The following is an 8,504-nucleotide window of genomic DNA, read 5'->3' as shown; positions in this document are numbered from 1 at the left end:
CTTAAATCAGTGACTTTTTCATTTGATGGTTAATTAAAATAAATGAACTAAAATATATAATAATTAGAAATTGAATTAATTAGTCTATGAAAAGTCTAGATAGTTATTATCTGTTTTGCTTGAAGTATTTTTCTAGTGTATTTAATTAAATAGAAAATTAATATTTAAGTTGATTTTTTAATCATGATACTTAAATATTTGACATTTTTCTTAGATATTTAATTAAATAGGAAAATTATATTTTTTGTTGAAAATTAATTTTTATTAATTAATTTTGGGCCAACATAAAATTAGAGTAATTTTCCAGGATTTATTTTTATTTTATTTTAAAGCATTTTTCGAAATGCAATATATATTTATAGAATATTAAATTTGAGTTGTAAATTAATTTAAATTAATTTTGAAACAACTTAAATTGAATAATTTTCTAAATATTTATGGAAATTATTACTAAGATGGAAATAATTCACGTTATTTTCGTATCCATCTAAGTATAATTTATAAATATTAAATTAAAATTTATATTTGGAATTTTTCATTCTAAATTGGAATTTTAATTAAATAAATATATATTTAAAATAAATGGATTAAAATAAATATTAGAAGAAAATACAACCCTTCATTAAATAATGAGCTTTATTCTAAGGATATTCGATCTCCATTGTTGGTTTTACATAGCTATTGTTTTAGTGAGTAATCCTCCCTAATGGAGGAACGTTCATTAGCAAGTTAGCACCGTTTAATCTTGAAAGATAAGTAATCTTGTAAGTTTTTTTTTTATATAGTTTATGATCACCCTAATGGTGGCAACTGTATAAGACTTGCAAGAATATGAAACAATGGTGGAAGCTCATAAGATAGAATAGCCTTGACTCTCGCCTAAACGGGACAACGCGGATTCACATCTTGATCGAATAAAAGGTTGCAAGAATGTTTGACATTTTAGATGAGCTGACAACTCTATTCAATGAATGTTAGCTTTGACTCTCGCCTAAACGGGACACTGATATCAGTTTGTTGAAAACCTTGGAAATTATTTAGGATTGTATGTTTTAGTATTTTCACTTGTCATTCCTACTTGCTATATGCTTGATAATTTCTGAATTGTGTATGAATTTGTATTGAACCATGTTATTTTTTGTTATTAAATTGTAGTTTAATTTCGAATCTTCATTGTTGGTCTAACTTGATTTGTTTTTCTAATGAGATAAATCCCCAATGGATTTTCACCATTAGACTAACATAATAGTGTTAGATCTCGAAAGATAAATATTGTATATGCAACATCTAGCTGTTCATCAATTGATGACACCTTAGACTAGTGTTTTACAATATGAAACAAGAAGATTGTATAAATAAGATTACTTTGACTCTCGCTAATCGGAGCATCGTTGGATTCTTATTTAAAACGAAATTATCCTAATTCCTCTTAGCTTATTCATTTCGAATTAGCTTAATGACATATCATTGGATGAATGGTCTATAAATCATATAAAGTCTTATTTTCTCTTAAGAAATTAGATGACGCATATGATTATATTCCCGGAATTCTATCCCAAAATGATATAAATCCTCAATCTTAGATATCTCCTACTTGTATAGGCAAATCATAGAGTTAGATTAGTAGTGGTGGTCCAAGAAAGAATTACTAATTATACAGTTACACTTTCACAAGTGTTTGATAACCATTTTCTTTCAATGGATTCAAACTGTATGAGTTTAGTATTCTGTGACCAGAATCCACTTGCACTATTCTAAGAACTCTTTGATGTAACTAAACTTAAATCATCAAAAGATAAAACCACATATTTTATAAATCTATGGCATTTGTATCTTGTTCATAGTGGTTTTGACAAAATCATTCTCTGCAAAGAGTTAATATGCCTATATCCAATGAAATTAAGTTCATCTCATTCGCAGATGGATGTACATTCAGGGGTGGATATGAGTTTTCGTTGTATTTTTTAAAACGATCACTCTAGATTTTACCTTATGCAAAAGAAATTTGAAATGTTTGAAAAATTTCATGAATTTCTAGCAATGGTGAAGGTAAGTGGATAAAGATCTTACGAACTGATAGGGGTGGAGAAAAAGTTAGTAGATATGCAGTTCAAAGATCATTAATTTAATTTTGAATTATATCCAAACTTACCTCCCCAGAAATTCGAGTTGCATATTGATGATTATTTACTAGTCGTTGCCTAAATCCTTCTATGGTAATATAATTTCAGAATGATGCAATGGTTGTATACTTTATGTAAATCATTACTAGATTCATGGATGACCTAATCGAAATCTTAAGAAAAGCTAGAACTGCTAACCCTGGTTTGCATGTTTGTTAGCTATTCTAAGTGATTAGGGGTGGAGCATCCCATAGTCATTAGATAAGAAAGTGTTTGTTTAAACAAATACTACTTTTCTAAGAAAATGACTAAGTCTGAAAATAAAGTAGCAAATAAAGGAGATAATTTTTTTTTCTTGATTCCATAAGTGTTCTATCATCTTATTTTACAAGATGATCCCACTGCCTCTGTTGTCTTAATCCAACTGAAGAGGTCTATACCATTTAGTTTTCTTAGACATAGTTCACGGTACCTTCCTGTAGTGGGAGAGTTTCTAGGAACTCACCTTCTTATAACTTGGAAGACACTAGTGATTAAAATCCATTGTGAGTTTTAAACAAGTAATGGATTGTCAAGATAAGAAACTAAGAAGAAAGCCAATAGAACTATGGTTTGATCCATTCACATGGAGTAACCTAAAGTTTTCTGTTACAAGGACATGAAAGGAAATTTTCGTTAATAAGTCTATTCAATGGACTTAACAAAACTTCATGTTCCTAGTATTATAGGTTTGAGTTTATCTAAACCTATGGCTTGTGGTATACCTGATAATTACTTACTCTAATGCAAGCAACTTACTTTAGTAAGATGCTGATGCATTTTCTTTCCAATGGCAATCTATAGAAGCTTCACAACTTCTTAGATATAGATTTTATTTATCTAAGGAAAAGTATCAACTATTCCAGAGAAGATAAAGCCATGAAAGAATTTCTTAAATCAACAGTGAGAGGTCTCAGATATGCTTTAGTATGCCTTAGACCAGACACCTGCTGTTGAGTGGGAGTGGTGAGTAAGTATCAGATTAATCCAGGAGAAGAACATTGGAAGACAATCAAGTAAATCTTAAGATTAAGAAGAGGAACTATATGTTAGTCAATAAGGGTGGTTTTGAAACTCTTAGACTACACCACATCAGATTTCGAGACTTGCCTGTGTGCTAGAAAGTCTGCTGATGAGATGGTGATTACTTTGAGGGTGGAGTAGTGATTTTGGAGAAGTGTAAAAACCTATCTGAAATCTCTTAGTCTACCAGAGAGAGACTGAATGTTAAAAGTTGCAGGAAAGATACTTATTCAGTCTAAGGAAAGTTCTATACTTTTGTGGCACCGTTCCAACTTGCCTTAACTACTAGGGTTACTTCCTGAATAACCAAAGAGTAGTTGCCCAAAAGTATAGAATCCAGTATCCCAATAAAGTAGACATATAGGGAGGAATTTCACATTATCAAGGATTTTGTGATTAAGGAAAAGTAATGGTGGAGAAGGGGTTGTGTTTAATTTAACCTATCAGATCCTATTACGAGGAGTATACTGCTATTACACTTGATTGGTATATCAAGGTGTTAATGATTATTTGAAATGCACTTTTTGTTTTATATTAGTGCAAGTGGGAGTTTGTTGGGTTTTATGCCCTAAATAAAACTCATTTCATATAATCAGATTTACTTATTAATAAAGATCAGAAATAACATTTTATGTTGCATGGTTCACATGATTTATTTCATGATTATAGGTATATAATGTATGAATTCTTTTTTAAGTCCAGAACATATGAGTTTGGTTAAAGATTATAGTGTTGTCAGCACATTGGAATATAATCTTAATTATATGTTCAAAAGTTTATTCCCTGATTTGTCAGAATATTGGATTTAGACTGACATGGTATAATCAACGATAGGTATTCTTACACCTTGGAAAAGTGTTATGTCCTTTCCAGGACATTGGCAAAGTTTACCAGTATCGGATGTATGGAGTATACATCGGAAGGGACCGATATTGAACTTTGATTAGATATATTAAAACTTACCGTAATATCTATTCAATTCAATATCACCTGTTGATCCTAGATCAAATGATCTCAATCTTGATATGGTTAGGCTCAATCTCAAGAGTGTTATTCGTGTTCTTTGATTTGTTAGTTAAGCCTACTTTTGTGTCAGGGTGATACGAACATTTTGGGAACACGGTAGTGCGATTGAGTGGGAGCGCTAACATAAATATGGAATCTATAGCTTCTATTTGGCAAATAGAAGTAAATGATGATTTCCTTCGAGCTTAACCAAATGAAGATAAATGGTGGAGATCTCATTTCACTTAGGTGAAATATCATTTATACAGGGTTAAGTGTTTTAAGGATAAAATACATTGTAGGGTGTTACGTTAATTTGATCCCTTTACAGTGTAAATCATCTATATAGAGGATCATTGATCACATTAGGGTTATAACAATGGATAACTAATGACGTGTCTATATCGTGGAACATATAGAGCGTTTCTATATGACTGAGAGTGCAATTCCAAGTTCTAAGTGTGGATTCAATGAGGAATTAATAAGTTAGGGAATTTACTTGGTAAATTCGGTTCGACTTATTGGAAGCTCGGTTATATAGACCCATGGTCCCCATACTAGTTGAGACCATACTGCTTGTAAGACTCAGTTAATTGATTTTAATTAATCAATTATAATTCTAAAAGTTAGACTATGTCTACTTTATGAATTCTCACAGTTTAAGGATGAAATCGTAAAGAAAAGGGTTTTTAGGTTTAATTATTAATTAAGAGACTTTGTATGTCTAATTAATAATTATTTTAAATGACAATATTATTTAATAATCTATTTTAGTTATTAAATAATTAGTTTTGGCATTTAAATGATTAGAATTGGAAAAGTGGCATTTTTGGAGAAATAGAAATAAAATTGAGGAAATTGCAAAATCCAAGTGAGGCCCATTTCCCTCTATGGCCGGCCACTCCCTTTGTGTTTCCCAATTATTATTTTCAATTTTAATTGCCATGTAATTGCTAATCAAAGCCTAGCAATAATAGGAAAGTGGTGGATCACACTAAATAAGGCAGTTAATCAATTACACAGTAAAAGAGAAAACTGATTATTTGGAAAGTTGTGCTCTCCCTTCTCCCTATATAAAGCAACCTTTGTTCTCTTCTCTTGTAAGCCATAAGCCACGAAATTCAAGAGAGAAAAAGAGAGAAAATTTCGAAATCCTTGTGAGATGAGTAAAGCCCACACACATCAAGTGGTATCTCAATCATAGTATGGAAGACTATGGAAATTCTACATCAAAGAAGGAGAAAAGAAGATCCAGGTTCAGATCTTGGTGATGCTCTGCTACAGAAAGGAATCAAGGGCTAGAGATCTGAACAGAAGGAGTCATATTATTCCGCTGCACCCACTGTAAGGTTTTCTAACTTTATATGTGTTTATTTTCATTGTTTTAGAATTCATATTAGGTTGTTAATCCAACATACTTGTTAGTAAATCTAGATCCTGGTAAAATAATTTCCAACAAAGCATCAGTTAAGGAAGCGAAAAGCTACCTAAATTTCTTTGAAGATTACTGTGTGTGGTCGGGACAAGCGGTCAACTATCAAAAATCAACTGTTCACTTCACCCAGGGTTTCCCTAACAAGAAGGCTGATGAGATCATGAACATTTTAGGGATGAAAAGGATGAATAAATATTCCATGTATCTTGGATTGCCTCTGTTCAGGTCGATGGAGAGAGTTAAAGACTTGAATTTCCTTGTCGAGAAGTGTTGGGTTTTGTGCCCTAGATAAAACCCATTACAATCTGATTAGTTATCAATTTAGATTTTTGAAGTGGTTTATGTTAACATGTATTTTTCATGTAAATGGTTTAATAATTGCGCAACGGCGCCAAAAACTTGTTGTGAAAATTATATTGCTTTATAATTGCGCAAGTGTACACAATCACAAACAAGTAATACAATGATAAGTAATCAAAGTTCGTCTGCACAGGGACTTTTTACTAAATAATGTTAAATCAACTAAAAGTAATTCCAAGAATTTCAAATAAAAATAAAATAAAGTAACACATTAATTCATGATAAAAATTTGTAGCCTTGATTCTAAACTTGAGAACTAATTTTTTTAAGCTAAATAAACTAAAAATAAGAAACTAAAAGTGATTAAAATGGTGGTAATTTCAGATTTGGAAATTAGACTTGGGTGATTAATTTCCACTTGTATGTCCCAGTTGATACAAAGAATGACCCAAATAATGACTCAAATAATCCTGGCAAAGTTAACAGATTTCAAAAAAACCAGCAAGCTTTTTCCAAAACTTGCAATAAACCATTCACAATCTCACAATGCATCCCTACATCAGTTTAGATCACAAATAGCCTAATAAAGCATCAAATCCTTAGTTATACATGGTAGCAAAATATTCCTATTTCACTACTAATTAATACCTAAAAGGAAAGGTAAAAATCATGCATCAATTAGAGGAGTTCAACTAGGTCTTGCTTTTCCAAGTAAGACCTAGCTTGGTAAATGTTAAAAATGGCCAAAAATTAACATTCATTCAACATTTTATCACAACTAATTGAACCAAGACAAGATTACTTCATCATTGCAAAATAAAAACACTAGTCCATACAAGGGTTCATAACCACCCAAATCTCAAAAAAGTTTAGTGCATAGCTGAAATTAAAAACTCAAAACTAGAAAACATATTGTTCATGGAGTTAAAGAGAACTTGAAGAGAAGGAAATGATACAAACGAAGTAGAGAGCAAGGGAAATGAGTGATGAGCTCAAATCCTTTCTTTGAATGTTGCCTTCTTCTCCTTCTTCTTCTATCCTTGTACTCTTTCTTTTTCCTCTGTACTTAGAACTTTTTTTCTGCTGCAAGTTTTCGTAATCTTTGAGGAAATGGAAGGGGTGGTTTAGTACATACTGGTGTGGATTGCTGACTGTCAGATTGCTGACCCGATGCTGTATCAACTGGTCTGGTATCAGCAATTTCCTGGGCAGTTTTTTTACTCAATTTTTCGTCGTTTTGGATTGAAGTGGGCTCCCCACTACCCTTCATTTCCTCCTCGGAATTTTTCAGATGCTTGCCACTCCTCAAGTGAATGGATTTGCATTGCTCCTTCCCATCCCTCCTTGGATTCTCCGTGTCACTAGGCAAAGAACCTTGCGGCCTAGCTTTTAATTCATTGGCCAAATGTCCAAGTTGCAACTCTAAGTTTCGAAGAGAGGCAGCTTGACTTTGTATCACCGCATCATTTTTGGCCATATAATCCCGCATTAGACTCTCCAAAGAGCTTGGTTGGGCATTTTGAGCATGTTGTGAATGTCGGGGTTGTTGTGAAAAACCCGGTGGATATGCTTGTCTTCCTTGGGCTGGTGCGGTACTTGAGCTTGCTCCTTGACCTCCCCAAGACAAATTAGGATGATTCTTCCAAGATTGATTGTAAGAGTTTGAGAATGCCCCATTGTTTCTGTTAAAATTCTGATTTCCCATGTAACAAACGGACTCCGGATTAGATGGACACTTCTCAAACACATGCCCTTCTCCACAAAACACACATGAGACATCATCACTTTGAATGGCAGCAGCTGGTTGAATATTTTTAGCGTTCCCAATACTCAAATTCTTCAAAACATTCGTCATGGAAGCCATTTGAGCTGTCAAAGCTGTTATTGCATCTACCTCAAGGACCCCCGCCACTTTTCTACTTGTTGGAGCTCTAGTGTTGGACCATTGATAGTTGTTACTTGCAATGGTCTCCAAAATCTCAAATGCTTCATTGTAAGACTTCGACAAAATAGCACCATTGGCCGATGCATCTAACACCATTCGAGAAGCTGCATTCAAGCCATTATAAAAAGTCTCCATCTGAATACAATGTGGAATGCCATGATGTGGACACTTTCGCAAAAGTTCCTTAAACCTCTCCCACGCATCACTTGTGGACTCATCTTCAAGTTGCTGAAAAGACATGATCTCACTTCTGAATTTTGCATTTCTAGTAGGAGGAAAGTATTTCCTCAGAAACTTCTCAGCAAGGTCATTCCAATTGGTCACAGAATCAGGCGGCAAAGTGTTGAGCCATGATCTAGCTCGGTCTCGTAGTGAGAATGGGAATAGCTTCAACCTTAACACCTCTTCACTTACTCCTTGGATCTTGAAAGAATCACTCACCTCCAAGAATGAACGGAGATGGAGGTGAGGATCTTCAGTTGGCAACCCGCTGAATTGCCCTACGGTTTGGAGCATTTGAAACATCACTGGCTTGAGCTCAAAGTGCGGTGCTTGTATTTCAGGCCTCACAATGCCTGGATTGAGCTCATTAAACATGGGGGCTGCATACTCCCTTATAGCCCTTGCTCGATCA

General features: G+C 33.4%; 1 non-coding gene across 1 annotated transcript; it reads left to right on the top strand.

The window, feature by feature from the left end:
* The first annotated feature begins 8,021 nt into the window (after nucleotides 1-8,021).
* Nucleotides 8,022-8,128, top strand: LOC133033834 (small nucleolar RNA R71). The gene has a single exon (XR_009685895.1). It is a non-coding gene; the product is annotated as a small nucleolar RNA R71 (small nucleolar RNA).
* The last annotated feature ends 376 nt before the right edge of the window (nucleotides 8,129-8,504 follow it).

This window comes from Cannabis sativa, chromosome 1 (genome assembly GCF_029168945.1).
Source record: "Cannabis sativa cultivar Pink pepper isolate KNU-18-1 chromosome 1, ASM2916894v1, whole genome shotgun sequence".
NCBI classification, from domain to species: domain Eukaryota; kingdom Viridiplantae; phylum Streptophyta; class Magnoliopsida; order Rosales; family Cannabaceae; genus Cannabis; species Cannabis sativa.
Note: the sequence above shows the minus strand (reverse complement) of the source record. Positions and strands in the feature narration are given on the sequence as shown.